Source organism: Phyllobates terribilis, unplaced genomic scaffold (assembly GCF_046119375.1).
Source record: "Phyllobates terribilis strain yellow unplaced genomic scaffold, ASM4611937v1 Scaffold_1__5_contigs__length_1240528914, whole genome shotgun sequence".
Classification (NCBI taxonomy): Eukaryota; Metazoa; Chordata; class Amphibia; order Anura; family Dendrobatidae; genus Phyllobates; species Phyllobates terribilis.
Window position 1 is genome coordinate 506,284,316 of NW_027362761.1, and position 18,897 is coordinate 506,303,212.

The 18,897-nt window shown below is 44.1% G+C and overlaps 1 protein-coding gene across 2 annotated transcripts in view; it reads left to right on the forward strand.

Annotated features, from left to right (window-relative positions):
* The first annotated feature begins 1,576 nt into the window (after positions 1 to 1,576).
* ADAMTS6 (ADAM metallopeptidase with thrombospondin type 1 motif 6) overlaps positions 1,577 to 18,897 on the forward strand; it is a 350,370-nt gene continuing 333,049 nt past the window's right edge. For both annotated transcript variants that reach the window (XM_073680240.1, XM_073680241.1), the window contains exon 1: positions 1,577 to 1,950. The gene's annotated coding sequence lies outside the window, so the exon portion shown is untranslated. The remainder of the gene's footprint in view (positions 1,951 to 18,897) is intronic.

Here is an 18,897-nt window from a genome sequence, read left to right on the forward strand (position 1 = left end):
TATTGTTCAGGGGGTACTCTGTAGCTGGCAGTATGTATAGGTGATTTCTAGCTGTTATTGTTCAGGGGGCACTCTGTAGCTGGCACTATGTATAGGTGATTTCTAGCTGTTATTGTTCAGGGGGCACTCTGTAGCTGGCACTATGTATAGGTGATTTCTAGCTGTTATTGTTCAGGGGGCACTCTGTAGCTGGCAGTATGTATAGGTGATTTCTAGCTGTTATTGTTCAGAGGCACTCTGTAGCTGGCACTATGTATAGGTGATTTCTACCTGTTAATGTTCAGGGGACACTCTGTAGCTGGCACTATGTATAGGTGATTTCTAGTTGCTATTGTTCAGGGGGCACTCTGTAGCTGGCACTATGTATAGGTGATTTCTAGCTGTTATTGTTCAGAGGCACTCTGTAGCTGGCACTATGTATAGGTGATTTCTAGTTGTTATTGTTCAGGGGGCACTCTGTATAGGTGATTTCTAGCTGTTATTGTTCAGGGGGCACTCTGTAGCTGGCACTATGTATAGGTGATTTCTAGTTGTTATTGTTCAGGGGGCACTCTGTAGCTGGCACTATGTATAGGTGATTTCTAGCTGTTATTGTTCAGGGGGCACTCCGTAGCTGGTACTATTTAAGGTGAAAATCAAATCTAGATGCTACTCTTAAAGGGAATCTGTCAGCATTGTTTGCTGTGTAATCTGAGAGCAGCCACAATGCAGGGACTGAGCGCCTGATTCCAGAGATGTAACACTTACTGGACAACTTGGTGCAGTTTTGCTAGAATCCTTATTCTCTGTATTGTGGATGTAGCGGTGCTCAAATGCTGAGCTGTGTATCACCCCGACCACACCTCTGATTGACAGCTCCGTGTGTACACTGCCAATCAGTGGTGGGGGCGGGGTTACACATTAGCTGTGTCTGTGAGACTTAGTCCGGCAGTGATAATCTGCTGATAAAACACTGATTGTATTGAAACTACAACACACAGCCCAATAAGTGCCACATCACTGGACTCAGGGTCTCAGCCCCTACCTCATGCTACTCTCAGATTAAATAGCAAAAATCTGCTGACAGACTCCCTTTAAGAGGGCACTCTCTATAGGGGACCTGTATCTGTTATTATTCAGGGGGCACTATGGGGACAATATTTAGGGTACTATAGCATTGTTGGCTCTGACTGTAATTTGGAACATGATCTTAGGGAGACGACGACCCACTTTTCAAACCATGCCTCCTGTGATGTCATATTAATCCCCCAATGACATAGTTAGTGCCCCCAGCATCATCATTGTGCCTTAGAGCGCCCCTGGAGGTTATTTCAGCCTCTGTCCCCTTTAAGTAACGAAAAGTTATAGAGAAGTCCCCAGCCAGCAATGCAAATGCCATACACCCTAGTGCAAAGCCCGGCACAGCACAGCACGGCGCCCCGGTACAGTCCCGGCACCGAGCAGCCAGCGGCCACCTACTCCCCTGCCTGCACCCCTCCATTCCCATCCCCCGTCCTGCACTGCTCCGCACATGCGCACTAGAAGGTAAAGGGAGGGGGGGGTTGAAGAAGTGACGTCACTCTCCCCTCCTACTTGCTGAGCTGCCAAAAAAACTGATGAGACCTAAAGTTGGCTGCTGGCAGATAGCGAGCTATGAGTGGCCACTCCAGCTCCTGCACAGGGCTCTCTGCACTCTCTCCACAGACACATGCACTTGCACTGAAAGCTGCTCACACAAGACAAGGCAGGAAAACACACACAAACCAATAATAATCATAGTAATAAGACCTGCCACATGCGGCCAGCACTGTGATCACCCCTGTTATACTCCTGTATGAGTGCCAGAGGATGGTGGTGGCACCAGGACAGGGCTGCTGCTGCTGGATGCTGCTGCTGGAGGAGGCTGTCTGGTGTCTACACAGGGAATACACAGTGAATGGGCAATGTCTGTGCTGATAGAACATGAGAGAGGTAAGAGGCAACCGCTGCCACCCATCCCATACCCTCCTCCCTGCCTGTATGTGCTGGTTGCCCACCCCAGTGCCCATGCTGCCTGCCTGGCATGCCCTGGCTGTGTGGGATGGCTGCTTTGGGGCATCTGTCATGTCACTGTTGATCTTCTCTTGCTTGTTACATTGTTGCACATTTGTTTTATAATTGTTACTTTGCATTTTATACATCTCAGTGCTGCAGAATGAGAGATGTAAGAGAGCTTGCACTCTATCCATAGGACAGCAGAGGGTTAAAAAGGTCAAGAAGCTTGCAATCTAATTAGGAAGGGTTAAGATACTGAATTATGGGAATGGGGCAATAGAGCTAACAATCTAATTCTGCATGAAGCGCTTGATTGTTGAAAGGTAGTGTCAAGAGCTTGCAATCTAATTGGGATCAACGCTAGTTAATTGAAGGCTGAGTGATGTGTCACAGAGCTTGCAATCTAATTTGCTGAAGCCAGATATGCAGTGATATTCTGTATTAGTGTCAGGGAGCTTGCAATCTAATTTATATGGGGTCAGCACCGTACAGGTGGAAATGAAGGCTGAGTAATGTGGAAGAAGAGTGTCACAGAGCTTGCACTTTAATGTGATGAGGTGAGCAGTGTTGATAAGCTTTGAGACGTTGAATCATGTGAAGAGGTGAGAAGAAAGCGCCAAAAAGCTCACAATCTAATTTTATGGGGTCAATGCTGAAATGAAGGCTGAGTAATGTGTAGAAGGGTCAAAGAGCTTGCACTCTAAGTTGAAGAGGTCAGCATTGTGGATATGCATTGAGAACTTGAATCTTGTTAAAAGGTAAGAAGAAAGCGCCATGGAGCTCACAATCTTAATTTTAGGGGGTTAGCACCGTAAGGTGGAAATGAAGGCTGAGTAATGAGTAAGAAGAAAGTGTCACAGAGCTTGCACTCTAATGTGATGAGGTCAGCAGTTTGGATATGCATTGAGAACCTGAAAGATGTTAAAAGGTAAGAAGGAAGCGCCAGAGAGCTCGCAATCTAAAGTGGTAGAGGAGGGGAGAAAGTTCAGTACTTAAGCAGTGGAAGTGAAGCCAACTTTTATGCTTCATGTATTAGAGAAAAAAAAAAAAGTCTACTTAAGAAGTCAGTCAGACAAGTGCATAGTTTGTGTCTGGACTCAGACGGGCAGCATTAATGTGTTCGCTCCGTCTGATGCTCTAGGATATGTTAAGCTCTTAATAGACTAATCAAAGAGATGTAAGAGTGCGGTTTTGATTTTCATCTGGCCATTTGGGATCTACGAGACTTTTAACACCGCAGCGTCTCGGATATATGTGTGTGTGTGTATTTATGCTGCAGCGATCATAGGGAGTGCAGATTTTTGGCTTTGCAGGGCTGAATTGGAGGAGAATGTATATAGAGGGGTTATGTGAGGTTGAACCCCACACTCGCCCCCCCTTTGCTTCCAAGCTGACTTTCACTAGACATTCTATTTGGGTGCCAGAGTTCTACAGGACCTACAAAGCAAGCCAGCCCTGCTGTGACCATAAAGAATAATTTATAGGGTTATTAAGACTTTTTACTTCTCTATTCTGCAGCTGTAGCAATTTATAGGTGCCATACTGCCAGTGTATTGACGTTGCCCACAATGGTTTTGTCTACTGCTCCAGTCCATTTGTCCAACTGGCTGCCAAGATGCTTCCTTACTATCACTCTCCGGCTTGCGGTGGATGTTAGTAGTTGTAGTCATTGCCTGGATGAATGCACATCCCACATGGAGCCTCAGTTACCTGTATGTCATGTGTTCCTTGGGCTAATTTCTTCCAGTCTTGCACTGTAATATGGTGCGGAGTATAGAGAAGGATTGTTATTATCTGAGCTGCCGGTGTGTAAGGCAGTTTGGGATGGTGCCAGCTGTCTGGGTCACACGCGTTTTATCCAAATAGATTTAGCGCTGCTGATGGATGGTAAAGGGAAGATCAGCTGGAGCTAGGCTAGACTCCTGCCTCCCCCTGTATGTGGTTGCAATTTTCTCCACTTTATGAAAATAGCAAAGTTCGTGAAGAATTAAGAAGGAAATGGTCTTTTAGTGATAGCGTTACATCATGTATGACAAATTAAAGCCAAAGTAGCAGAACAGAACGACGAGACGGAGCGCTCTGTCAGGCAGTAAACCGTTCAATAATTTTTTGTGTACTGTCCAGATATCATTTTGGCCATTGGTAATATGATCCAAGTTCAAGTTGCCATTGGGGTTTTCCTTATTATCTAATTCTGTTAATTCTTTAATATATTGGTCACCTGAATAGAATGTAGGGGGCAACCCTTTGTCAGTAGAGGTTCAACATGGCATTGCTACGACCTGCTTTGGGGGATGCAACAGTGTTTGCAGCCTCATTGGCAATGCTTCATGGGGAAAAAAGGATGCAAATTAGCCCCATCGTAAAGACAGAAAACGTTACTACTGCCCCCCTTTGGAGGACATAGTCCTATAACTCTATCCAACCCTCTAACGGAACTTGCAACCTGAGATGGGTGTCTGGTTTGCCCAATATCCCGAGTCATGTTGCAAATCTCATGAAGGGGTCAGACATTGACTTGTAGGGTCTCTACCGCCAATGGGTGGCTCTAGTGAGAATTCTTTTTTTTATGGATGAGCTCTATTTTCCACTGCTATCACTAGTAAGAAATGTATAGGAACACTAAATAGTTGCTTTTAAAATTCCCATGGAAGTTACTTCCCAATATTTTCTATAGTTCCAGACTACTTGTGATGCTACGGGACTCATGGCAGAGTTTGTCTCATGTTGTGAAGTTGTGGTTCACTTTTCTCAATGGAATTGTAAGTGGCATTGGATCACATTTCATGTTCCAATACATGAGCTTCAATGTCGTCTCCGGAGGCTTGGCCATATAACCATTGGTTTGGGTTCTGTACTCAGTGTTGCCTCATCATGTCGCCGTCCCATCTCCACCATGTTGCCTCACAGTGATGGCTGCTACAATGTAGGAGATTTCTTGTTTCATGGTGTCACTGCGAGGTTACATAGGGTTACATTAGCCTAAAGACGATCCTTTTGGCTTCCGCCTGCCTGGTGTATGATACCATGATGAGTATACCACACAGAGCGCTTCAGTTGTTTTTTGTAGATAATATTCCCTACTTTGGAAACAATTCAAGATCTACAAATAAGACCCCCATATACATTAGAGTAACATCCTCCATACCCGCTGATATTGATATGGTTGGCCACAGTGTAATGCGCATGGTGCACCCCCCCCCCCTGACAGATTCTTTTGTGGGGGTTCTACAGTGACAATATAGAATATATAGGTGTATATTTAAGTATGCCCATCAATACACTATAGACAAAGCCAACAGCTCTCTCCCAACTTTCCCATATCAATGTTCGGGCGAGTGTATATTTTCGTCATAGAGTTGATGAAGCCACTGCCAACACCTGAGGGACCTTCTCTCCCAGGATAATTAAATGATTAGTTATTTAAATTCTTCATGCCCAGCCCTGATGATCTCTCGCGACATCATCTGTCAGGGAGAGTCGGGAGACAATAATACATAGTAGATGGTTGACTGATCCCACCAACTTTTCTCCGTGTGTGGGGTCTTCAGGCCAATAATTTGATCAGTTATTTTAGGCAAACATAAGTCTATAGTCAGAAATGATAATCCAATGCTATTCATTTTATCTTAGTTGCACGTAACACAAAGCCTAAATTGGGTCTTTTCCCAAACTCTACACTCATGTTCACCAGGGGAACACAGTGGGGGTCCATATTGGTCTATAGGTAGCCGGTCAGAAGATGCTCCGAGATCTTATGTTGCATGTATGGCCCCAGGTGAATATCGGAGCCGTTCAGTCCCGGTGCTTATTTCACCTCTAGCTTCAAGTTATATTTTTAAGAAGTCAAGGTTTAACGCCTACCTACTGCTGTACTGTTCTGGTCCACTTTTCCGTCATTTGTTAACTCCTTTAGCCTTGTGTTGTCCACACCGGTGACGCTGGTGGTTTAGCTCCTGATGAATGGCTTGAGTTACGCAGGCCAGATAAAATGGTTCTGTAAAACAGCTGTGCAGAAGAGCTGGCTCCTGCTTCCAGATCGTTTGCGCAGTTGACACATTAGCTGCAAGCGCTTCACGTTTTATTGTAACCTGTAGCAGACAGAAATGCATGTGTTAAAAAGATAAAGGGCTTGTAATGTCTTTTAAAGGTGCAGCAGCATTAAACGTGTGCTCGGGCCCTCTAGGCTATGTCGCGTTAAAGATTCTGCAGTGCTTTCTACCATTAGGAGATTCAAATTCTACAGATTTATTTTTTTTTTAGTCTTAAAATTTTTTAAGCTGGTTTATTAACGAATGATATTTCAATCCTTATTCTTTGAATCTGTTCACAGCTGGATGCATAGTTGATATGTGTTGTGCCATGACACATGTATCAGCAGGGGTCCCGCCGATCCAGAGAATTGAGGTCCTAAAGTCCCCTGTCTGAATGGAGTGTTCGTACGCCGTATGACCATGGCTACTCTCACTTCTACAGGACTGACAACTAGGTTCTCTTTTGTTAGTCGAATAGAAATGAATGAATGGAGTGGAGCGATCATGCAAGGGACATTTGGGATATCCATTTTTGGAAATAGTTGGGGTCCCAAGGATCAGACACCCTAATGTGGTTATCATCTATATTTCATGAGAAATGGCTTAAAGGTGTTGTCCAGGACTGTTTTATTTTTTGACTATGGGCCTAAAAACTAACAGCCAGGTAGTTGCTAACAGAGGCAACTACCTGCTTGGGATACCCGGTGCCGGCACAGAGTAGTCATAGATCGCTCCTGCCGGCGATTCCGCTGCTCCATGTCAACGGAGCAGTTCTTGCTCTCCTAAGCTGGTTTGTCGACTGGGCATCACTGACGACGTCATGCTGATTGACAGCCGGCTCCCCGCAGCTGGGCAGCAGGAAGCTGGCTGTAAGTCGGCATGATGTTGGCAGTCATGACCCGTCAACAGAACAGAGCAGAAGAGAAGCCGCCGCTTTGTTGATGTGACGTCAGCGGAAGCCGCTTAATTGCCGACAGGACCGGTCTGTGACCGTTCTGTATTGGCAGAGATAGGCAAAAGGCAAGTATTTAGCAACTATCTGCCTGTTAGTTCTCAGGCCCATAGTAAAAAAAAAAAAATAGTCCTGGATAACCCCTTTTAAATATATTCTGTACCAAAACTTCCAAAAACGGGGCAGAACATTTTGTATGAATTTTGCCTACATCACTTCGTCAGTTCGTTGTATCAAATTAGCTGGTGGGGGATGAGTAATGTAAAGAGCTTGTTAGTTTTCATCTCACTGACCCTCAATTGAATTAATGACCTGGAAAACAATGCATTAAACTGAACTTGGCTGTCTTCTTCCATTGAGGAGTTTCCTCGCTTCTAAAAACTTGCATCCAAATGGAACAATGTCGCTTCTCATGTCATAAGATCCGTATGGTCTATAAAAAACACCTCGAGGTACAAAGTCTCCAAAACCAGGATGAACTGATCATGTAGGATGCAGTCTTAGACAGATTTTAGACTTTTAACGGTAGCTTAGGGGGTTTAAAGATTTAGGATAAAATCTGCTTTTCTTGGGAAAACCAACAAGCACCGAATTATCAGCCAATATCCCGCCAGAAAAAGCACCAACATCAAGGACTCGTGTTTACTACTGATTTCTTTGTACATGGAAATGTATTTTTTTTGGTGTTGTCCCACTACAGTCCAAATGCTAAGGGGTTTCAAAAAGCTGCTTATGGGATGACCTGGTTCTCTCGACAAATAGTTTATTTTGCTGTAGTAAACCGCGGCCAGCCAGGAATTGTAAAATTACATGCAACATAGGACTGGTTTGAGGCCTCCAAATGGGATCCACTTTTAAACAAAGCAGGTCATAATGGGGAGTCCCGAGTTGGGATCCCTTCCATAATATCTATTTGTGCTAATAGAGAATGTGGACTGGGGTTATCTTCATAAGACAACCTTTTAAGATACTTGCAAGTAGTTTGGAGATAGAGGGTCACCTGTGCCGCTGATGTGTATCAAGGAGTAAGAATCAGGCAGTGCTGTTTATTCTCTACGCGTTTCGAAGTATTCCAACTTCTTCAGGAGAACAACAGAGATCTCAGTGGTCCTCCTGAAGAAGTTGGAATACTTCGAAATGTGCCGAGAATAAACCGCACTACTAATGCTTTTGCCTGATTCTTACTCATTCATCGGATACACACCAGTGGCTCAGGTCACCCGCTATTTCCAAACTACCCATATTACCACGTTGGATTTGCCAACCTGTGGAGCTGCAGCAGCTGGAACCCTGTTTGATACCCTATAAGGGTTGTCTCACACAACCCCACAAGGTGAGCAGAACCACCTCTTATCACTACTTTAATCTGGATAACACCCTTTTGTGCTTTCCTTGTTCCCTTAGCCCAGTGTTCTCCAACTCTGGTCCTCAAGAGCCAACATCAGGTCATGTTTGCAGGATTTCCTTTAATATTGCCCAGGTGATATTTGCTGTTGGTGGCTCTTGAGGACCACAGTTGGGGAACACTGCCTTAGCCAATTCATTTTAAGATAATTGAGCAGTCTTTTTTGGCATCCCCCCCCCCCCCATCCTTTAACCAAAGTAGCCATTGGAAAGAGGAGCTCCCAATTCGGAGGACTCGACTATACCATGTACTGCATGGTCGCTCATTCGTTTTCCTAGGCGCCACAGTTTGCATTTTTGGGGTACATAACTGTGAAATAATAATACATGCCAAGATGACCCCTTTTTTTGGAGGGTTAGGGGGGCATCTTTCAATATGGTTCCCTCCATTGTGCTGCATTCTATGAATGTGATTTTATGCGGAGAGCTTAGAAGGACAGTATCGGGGTCAGGTACATAAAATATCCTCATAAAGATGTCAGGGCTCATTTTATTGAAATGTTGAACATTGTAATTTAAAGGCATTTCCACTCAGGCTGAGGTTGAACCGTATGTGTAATTTCTAGCATATGTTTGTGACAGTGAGTGCTGCTTTAATAAATTATATAGCCTGCATAATGAAAAACAATCATAACTGGGTTTCATGTTTCCGCCAGAAATCTGCAAGTTCATATTGGGTTTCTCATCATTAATTTAATAATGTATGTGATCAGTGCAGATCCTGTCTACCCGCTCTGGCAAGAAACCAATGGCTTTTTTGTTGCACTGCAGGACTCTCTTATCCTCTTTGCTCCTCTTGCTTTTTGTATGGGTGACGTTATCCCCTCTACCACTTAGGTTTGGCTGTGCCCAGCGGCTTTGTATTCCTCCCTTTTGTGCTCTTTCAGCCTGAGTCTCTTTTCATAAATGAAGAAAGGTATTGCCTGGATGAGAGAGACGCGCATTTGATCCAAATGTGGTGGTCTGATCTACTGACTACTCTACTGTAAAGAAATGGTTAACAAATTTGGATATATAGATAATCGGTATGTTCATGACAGGTGCCGAGGGTTTCATCAATACCTGGGCTTTGAAAATATAGGAGTTTATCTTTGTAAAATAAAATGGACATTGACTTTAAAACCTTTTTGGAATGGCTCTTTTGGTTGTACGGCTGATTTATTTATGAAAAATCAGATGTACACTCGTAATTTTAATATGAGCACTAATCACTGCAGTACTGCAGCTGGCCAGCAGAGGTCTCTGCTCATTATAGGTAAAAGGCGCCTTTTGAATTTGACAAAAAGTGGGGCCCCAGTGAAGTACAGAAGATTGTTCTGCCTGTGAACAGCTATATATTTATAAAATATTTTGTAAATTACTTTTTTTTTTTGTCATATAGTCAAGTGCTACATTGTATCAATATAATAAAATCTGTGTTTGCATCTGTGTGGATAATAGACTAGACATTTAGCATATATAAACTTGTCTTAAAAACTTCTTCCAGATGGTTCAATATTCCTTATAAGAAAAAAAAAGTGAATATTCATAAAGAATTCAGAATATAATCCCGGTAGGGAGACACATAGAGTATTACAGAGTCCTCTGTGCGCTGTCTGAATGAGACGCTGTGTCCTTCTCTATGTTTCTACCAGAGAAAACCTCCGCAATGTTCCATGCAGTTAGACATGCTGTGTATGATATTGGAGGTACAATATGGGTACATTTCTTTGTCATCAGCGTATGTGGCTGTCACGGGTTGCAGATTTCAGTATGGATTCTGTGCTGAAATCCCGTCTCGGACTGGCCGCTAGGGGAGCCGGAGAATCCTCCGTTAGGCCCCTGTTAAGGAGTGCTAATGAGTAGCGCTATTATATTTGATTCACAATTTGCTGAAAAAAAGTATATTCAAATCATTAACTAGATAAATTAATATTACATAGAAGCCAAAGTAAATTTGCGTACTAGGATCTGGTTATTTTTGCATGTAGCTGAAAGTTGACCCTAAGAGTCAATGTTACTGGTGGGCCTTCGCCAACCCAGTCCGATATTGCCGAAATCCATGTAAATTCTGATGACTTGCTGCATCCTATGCATGTGAATAAGTTCCTCCGCAAGCCCTGTTTTCATGCAGCAGAATATTTCTGTACAAGTTTTCAGTCCCGGCACAGAAATAAGTAACATGTTGTTTATTTCTGTGAATTCTGCGTGGAAAAGTTTGAAGATCAGCCCTAATAGGGTATGATCAGTGATGTGGATTTTGAAGCAGATCTGCTCTGTAGGTGCAGAAGCTAGGTACATGTGTGGCACCCCTGGGGTCCGGTTTCCACAGTGGCATTGCCTCCCTCACAAGGGGTGATGCCATGCCTGGAAGCAAACAGGGATCCCCTAGTCAGGTGTACTAGCATGCAACACTTTCCTGGCTCCAGACCAGCAAGGGGAGCTCCTCCCCTTAGCAACTGGGATCTGGAGGCGGGGTTAGTGAGAGGAGTTGAAGACAGGACATCGAAGAGGAAAGACCTGGGGAGTGGAGCTGCACGGCAGCTCACCCCAGAGAGAAGCGCAGAAGAACCGGACACCGGAGTCCGAGGTTGTGGGGCACTGAAGGCCCAGCAGCAGAAACCGGAGGGCAGGAGACTGCAGGTCTCCTGGCCCCATCAGACGCCCGGATGCTCAGCAGCATCACAGGGCCCAGCACCGCCACGTGGGAGCGACACTCCAGGAAGGCCCGAGCTGCCTGCCATACTGGTGAGCACAAAGACGTTTTACTCAGGGACGAGGGCCACAGCACAGCTATAAGCAGCAGGGCCAAAGAGATTACCGCAAATGGAAGGTCTCCAACTACACCTGGCGAGGTGGATTCCCAACTTGCTTCCTGGCCGCCCGGACCTCTACTACCAGCTAGTACCCGTGTCCCGGTCTGCCTATCCACCGCAAGTAAAGATAAGAGGAAACCACCATTAAGTTGTGGACTGGTTATTATCTGCGCCATCCCCAGCACTACACCGCACAGCAACATCTATAACATCACCATTTCCTGCCCTGGAGCTAAGCTCTGCCTGTGGAGAGCTGAACCAACTCTGCTGCATCATCATCAGCTCCAGAGGATCTGCACAGCGGCAGCTCCATATAGACGCATACCACAGGTGGCGTCACGAACATTACATATAAAAACTTTATTCCCTTTTCTTTATTCCCCTTTTACTGACCGCCCTGGGTCACGGACCGGGTCACCGCCACTGTGACACCCCCAGCACCAACCGGCCCGGCTACCGATTACCCCACGGCCCAGGGGGCTCGTCACATGCACTTCATGCACATGGATCTGGTGTGTGACTTTACAACTGGCCATATTTCTGGTGAGGATTACAAACCATAGATTAAAAGGGAAACAGTCTGCATGTTTTTGCATGTGGAAGTAAAGGTATGGCTGCATAGGCACTTGTCCCCAATTATATGATCTCTTCTTTTAATAGAGATCAGACATGCCAGTCATGAGAAATCTAGTGTAGAAGCTATATGCAAATCAGACTGGGAGTGCACTGGGGGCGGGTCGGGGAAGAGGAAGCAGTCCAAGTGCGCTGACCTGCCCCCGGAGCACTTCCTGTCTGATCTGCATATGACTAATACTCTAGATTTCTCATGATTGGCACATCGGATCTATAAAAAAAAGGTATAATTTTTTATTATTGGACAAGTGCCTATACTGCCAGACCACTTCTGCCATATGTAAGGAAAAAAAAAAGGTGCTGATAGCTTACCTTTTTAAATCAATGTGTTTTAATATTTCATTGCAGCACTGTTGGGCATTAGGAGTATTTTGAGCATAATGCAATGATTGTGCTGTATCTTTTATAAGTATTTTCTGGTGTGCAAAAAAAAAAAATGAACATTGTTCCTGTGATAAGACCGTAGCTATAAAATGTTATTGTTTATTCATAACCTGACCACTAGTTGGCACTCTCCTGAAGAGTTCAATGACTGACTCCCCTAATAGTCCTTTTAAATACTCGTGATGTATAAGTTATTACAGTACTCGTATGATGATATTTATTAGCAGACGAGTGGCCTTTAATATTATATTTGCCTTTTAAAATCTTCATTTTTTTGCTTCATCTTGTTTGCTCCTGTTCTTTTCCAGAACAGTGTTCCTCTCCTAAATATCCATTCTAGTTGAGTGCTTCCCCAGACTTCCTTTTGGCAGTAGTTAAAGAAGGGGGGAGCTTTGGTCAAGAATCTGTTTCCAATATTTACTATGCAAGAGAGAAGAGAAAAAATGTGTGTTCGGTTCAGATTTTTTTTTTTTATGAAAACAGAAGCCTTTGCAGCAGACGTTTGTCTAGAGAATGAGGACAGCAATGGATGAATATGCAAATCGACCAAAAAAAAAGAAGAAAGTTTTTTCAACCTCCACAGAGAATGGTTTACAGTATCTATACACCGGGGCATATTAAGCCATATTTACCTTGGAGGCAGAATGCTAAATGCATACAGATGTGGACACAACCTTTATGAGAACAGGTGGTGTCTTTCTTGCATTCTTTTTTCAAAGGTAATCCTTTTTTGGGAGATTCAAACATGACCCTTGTTCACCCTTGGTGTATTCCACTTGGTTGTCAACAGAGATAAATACCTGGCTAGAAATGTCTTGGCAGTAAATCATTGGTGCTCATTAACCCGTTCTCACATGGAGTGCGAGTCTGGAACTCCCTTTTCAAGCTCTCATCCATCTTGGGTGACAATTTAAGATGGAACTTTGGAACTTGTGGAATCTTGGTAAAGTTTTTGTTGGAATGCTCTTTTTTTTCCCCCAAAGTTGCTGAACATCCTCCCTAGATAATTTTCCTTTTTTAAATCACTTTTTTCATTCAGATTTATAAAAATATTTTTTTTATGTGAATTAAAAAAAAAAAAGAAAAAAAAAGAATCCACTTTGAGAAGCGTCTTGGTGGGTGCACAGATGTCCCTGAATTTTAAATTAGCCGTTCACTTCACAAACAAAAGAAAATTCTGCTAGCACCCCTGACAAATTAAATTTCATGGTCCTCTGTCTCTCTCGGTAGACCACTAATTACTTTAGTTAGGCACATCACAGAAAATGCAATCTGACACTGCTTTTTCATCTTTTTTACTTTCCCTCCGCTCCGATAAAAAGGCTGCAGTGTTAGACCGGTGCGGAGAGTCCTTGGCAGGAGCTCCTCTTTAGATTGTCTTAGAAAAGTACATTTTAAAATAGAAATCAGAGTTCTGGGTAAATCCAAACGTCGGAAGCAAATAGAACCCTGATTATATGTTGTCGTCTTGAAATACTTCAGCATGGCACAAGATTTGTCACCAAAAGCACCATGGTAAAATATTAACTTTATTGGTACGGAATGCCTCAATTGTATTATAGCGTGTACTGACGAGCAAAATGGTAACAATGTTTTGACCTTTTGACTTTCAGGCTCCATATCTCACCATCCACTAATGCTTGGAACGTGAGACTACCATCATTTTATAGACAATCACCTTGGCTATCGCATACATAAATTTGACTTGCAACTATTTGGCATATGATTAGTAATGCAGATTCTCGTCATGTCACCGCATTGTTACTGTTTTGCTCCTGGTGGTGGAAAAATCTTTTTCTTCCTGTTCTCTACAAATTACAGCTTGTTCTCACATTCCCTAATAGCTCAAAGGTTTATTAGGTTGATTTCCAAGCGAAAGGTCACTGGTTCGAATCAAGGAGAAGCCATGAAGAAGGTTTTCCAAGAAGAGAGAAATGGCTTCATCCAGCTCATCGATAGCGGTCTCTCAGCCAAGAAAATTGCCAAACTGCATCATGTGAGTGCCATGACAGTTGGAAGAATACGAAATGAAGTCCATCCATCCATTCAAAAGCCAAGAGGTGGACGTCCAGGCAAAATATCAGAGTCAACAAGTCGGCTCATCAAAAGTTCTATCAGTTCTGTTGCGACAAACACGGCAGTGGAGGTCACTCATATGCTTCATAATAGTGAGATCACAGACGTCCATGCAAGCACCATGCGATGCACATTACATAAGTCTGGAATGGTGGCCTGAAAAAAGATGAAGCCCCGACTTCAATATCGTCATAAGAAGCGTCAGCTTAAGGTTGCAAAAAAGTACGATAAGTGGACAGTAGGAGATTGGAAACGGGTGCTTTGGAGCGATGAGGTGAAACTAGCCTCTGATGGGTGCAAATGTGTCTGGAAGGAACAAGGGAAAAAGGGGCTAATGGATCGAGAAATTGAAGGAACTGTCAAGTTCGGTGAAGGAAATCTGATGATATGGGGTTGTTTCACAGCTAAAGGTGTTGGCTACTTGACCAAGATCCATGGTGGTCTTGTAAGGAGACAAGCCACTGTGGAACCTGAACAGCATGGAGGTGCTTCAGAGGGGAGAAGTTTGATCAGGACTCTGGGAACAGCGTTGTCAGGGAAATGAGCTGAGCAGGAAAACACCACATGTGCAAGTTCTGAGGTGATTCTGATGCCGAAGAAGGAGACGGGAGAAGCAACAGCAGTGTCCGGAGCTCCTGTCAGGAAGAAAGGTGCCGCGTATCCACCCAGACGTCAACGGTCAAGCCCCGAACACCCGAGCGATGCCAGTCAAGGTTCCTCACCCGGGTGACGTCGATCGACAGAAAAGGAACAGGCTGTGGCATCACGGTAATCAGACGTATGCGTCAGTGACAGGACGTCGCAGAAACTCTGAAGTTGTCAGATTGGAGATTCACGGTCGGGTCGGTGACCAGGAAGGATGCGCGAGACGGGCCTTTACCTCTGACAGAAACGTATGGTACCAGTCACGGATAGAGGGAAAGACAGTAGTCAGACGGGGACCAGCAGATGCCAGAGCGGCATCGCAAAAGTGGATAGAGAGTTACAGGAAACTGGCAGCGAGTTGTGATAGGAACAGAGTATTGCCAAGGCTTTAAAAGACTGCCCATTGCCCGGTATAGTGAATGACAATCCACTTCCCCTTCCTTCCAATAGATCATTTTAAACAACCAGCCCCTGAATTCTAGTGTATTCTGATCATTTATTCTGTTATGTGATTTACTGCTTATTTTACTGTCAATTGTTGTAAAGAAATTGTTACCATATAATACATGTTTTACAATTAATATTAGTTGTTAAATAAAAGAAATATACTGTTGTTCCGCCTGTGTCTCCACTGTTGCATACTGTTTACTGCATTCTAGTCTCAATGCTGAGCTATATGAAAGTATACTACAAGATGAGTTACTTTGTACACTTGAGTACTTTGTGTATGAAAAGGATGACATAGTGTTCCAGCAGTACAACGACCCAAAGCATACGTAGAGATTGGTGAAGAAATGGTTCAATGACAATGAAGTAGAGGTGCTGGATTGGCCCCCACTGTCCCCAGACCTCAACCTAATTGAACACTTGTGGGTAGAGTTGAAGAAAAAGCTAAATACATACCCAAGTGACTCGACCAGTATGCACCAACTTTGTAGAAGAGACCCGGGATCAGATTTTGGTCGAGACATTCTTGAATCTGATTGAGAGCATACCCAGAAGGATTCAGGCAGTGTTGAAAGCCAAAGGTGGATTTACAAAATACTAATAAAATAATAAAAATTTAAATTCAGATTTTTAGGAGCAAAACAGTAGCAATGCAGTGACATGACAAGAATCTGCATTACTAATCATATGCCAAATAATTGCAAGTCAAATGTATGTATGAGATAGCCAAGATGATTGTCTATAAAATGATGGCAGTCTCACATTGGAAGCAAGTGTGGATGGTGAGATATGGAGCCTGAAAGTCAAAAGTTCATGTGGTAGATCGGTTCACTTGGTTGCACATAGAGGTAGACACAGGAACACTGTCTCTTTAACTCTTCTGTGGTTTGTTAAGGGAACGATAGCAAAAGCAAAACAAACACGGCCTGCCCGGCTTAACAGAAAAAAACAAAACATAACATATGGCACAGTCCTTGTTACTATGGGTAACCACCCGCTTCAGGAACAAACAATCCAAGCTTTAGCTTTCTTCGCATGACAAAAACCGCTCCAGAGCTTGTGCCTCCAGATCCACCCCAGACCAAATGCTCTAAGGGTATGTGCCCACGGTCAGGAGCCGCCTGTGGCCCTGACGCAGTGGAATAGCCACGTGGCTTCTGTCCTCATTATGCAAATGAGCGGCACAATTTTTTATTTTTTTTTTTCACATGCGGATTTTCCTCATTGATGTTAATCTATGGGGAAAGCCCACATGCGGACCTGCAAGAGAAATTGACATGCTGCGGTCCTGAAAGACGCACCGCATGTCAGTTTCCGCCGGTGATCCGCAGGTGCCCAGAGACGCATAGTGGACATGGGATTTCTAGAAATCCATCCACTATACTGTAACATCTGGCTGTTGCGGGTTTGACGCTGTATAAACACGCAGCTTCAAACCCGCAGTGACTCCAGACCGTGGGCACATACCCTAAGGCTGAGTGCCCACTATGCGTTTTTCAAGCGTTTTTGCCGCGGAATTTCCGCAGCGAAAACTCTTAAACGCTTGGCAATACGTGCCCCATGGTCCCCAATGATAATCCGCATGTGCAGATTATCATTGCGGAAAAATACGCAGCATGTCCATTAATTTTGCGGACACTCAGCGTAATTGCCGCCATTGACTACATGTACATATGCAGATATTAAGCGATTCAATGTGCGGATGGTACCCAGGTCTGGAGAAGAGGAGACTCTCCTCTAGACTCGGGTACCATAGTACTTGTAAAAAAAGAATTTGAAATAAAAAATTAAAGATTATACTTATCTTCCGATGGCCCCCGGCCTCCTCAGCGATGCGTCCGGTGTGTTGGGCGGCTCGCAATGGTCTAAAAGGACCTTCCATGACGTCATTTAGTCATGTGACAGGTCACGCGACCGCTGACGTCGGCGGTCGCGTGACCTGTCACATAACTAAATAACGTCATGAAAGGTCCTTTCACACCACCGCGAGTAGTGCAAGAGACCGGACGCGGCGGGGGAAAAAAAACGGGGGCCATCGGAAGGTAGTATAATCTTTATTTTTTACCATTCTTATTCTTTTTTTTTCTTTTTCTTTTTTTTTAACTATTACTTGGTCACACTATATAAATCCACGCCGGTTGCCTGGATTTATATAGGGTGACCAAGTTGTCAAGCACTTTTCCAAGGGATGATAAATCGCTTGGAAAAGCGTTTGATAACCTGCATGCAGAAATGCATGTGAAGAACGCTTCACATCCGCTTCTACCTAGCAGGAAAAACGCATGTACTATCCGCATGTACAATCCGCATGCGTTTTTCATGCCAGGGAGAAGCGGAAAAAATATGCAGCATTTCTGTATCGTGGGCACTTAGCCTAAAAGTCTTGGAATTTATCCTCTGACCTCCTCACTCTCCACAGGTGTTTAATCACCCTAGCACCCATGGCTGATCCAGATGGTCTCACTGGAGGTCCGAACGATTTGCATATCAATATGTGCCTAATGTACTTCATCTATTTTTATACTGTCTAAGAGTAAATTCCCAAAGGCTTTAAGGGAACCGTTCATGTCCAAAATCACTATTTACCTGCAGATATAGAGTTAATCTGCAGGCAAATAGTGTTAAAATGCTGTCTGCCCTTGGGGCGTGCCTGGAGCAGTGTGTGGTGGCTGTAATAACTTCCTGACCCTTTGACTGCAGCTCGCTCTGCACACATTCGCTGCATATATATTTATAGGCAAACCTAGTGATAATGGTGTAGATTTCAGAACAAGCACTGACAGACCGTTAATGTGTCACAGTAGCACGATAAGCTGAGCAGTAGGAGGTAACTGACCAGAACTGTCACTCAAGGAAGAGAGATTGCCCCCCCGCCCCCCAGGCAACCGGGAAGTAACGAGACTGCAGGGTTGGTAGTAGCTCAAGACTGAACTTGAGAATAACTTTTTAAATCCAGTATAGGTCCTATGTTGGTCACATTATCTATCCTCACCTTCAGGACCTGTGGTTTGGTGATCCAGACATTCCTTAAAGGATAACCTCTGATTAATAACTTCAGTGTGAAGCATAAAATAAAAAAGCTGTATATTTACGAACTGCTGTATTCCTGGCGTTCACATTACAAAAACAATATCATGTAACCACTGCAGCCAATCACAGGTAGCATGAATCAGAGGCCGGCTGCACCACTGCAGACAGGTACGTTTTACCCTGAACTACTGCGGTGCTTCAGAGGAAACCTTGTTTGAAAAGCTGGTTGAGGACTAAAGGGAGAGACCTGACTTGTTCAATGATGACCTTGGCTGGCTTCTTCCTGCTTCACTCCAGTTGATTGATTGACAGCTCTTGAACATGTGCGTACATAGCATGGTGGAGTAAAACCAGAAAAGGATCTCATTGGACTACTCGGGTCCCTCCTTAAGGTCCCCGGCCGACTTTTCAAACTGTTTTCTCGCCAAAGTATTTAAGAGTAAAACATACCTGTCTGTAGTCACGCTGCCAGGCTCTGAATCAT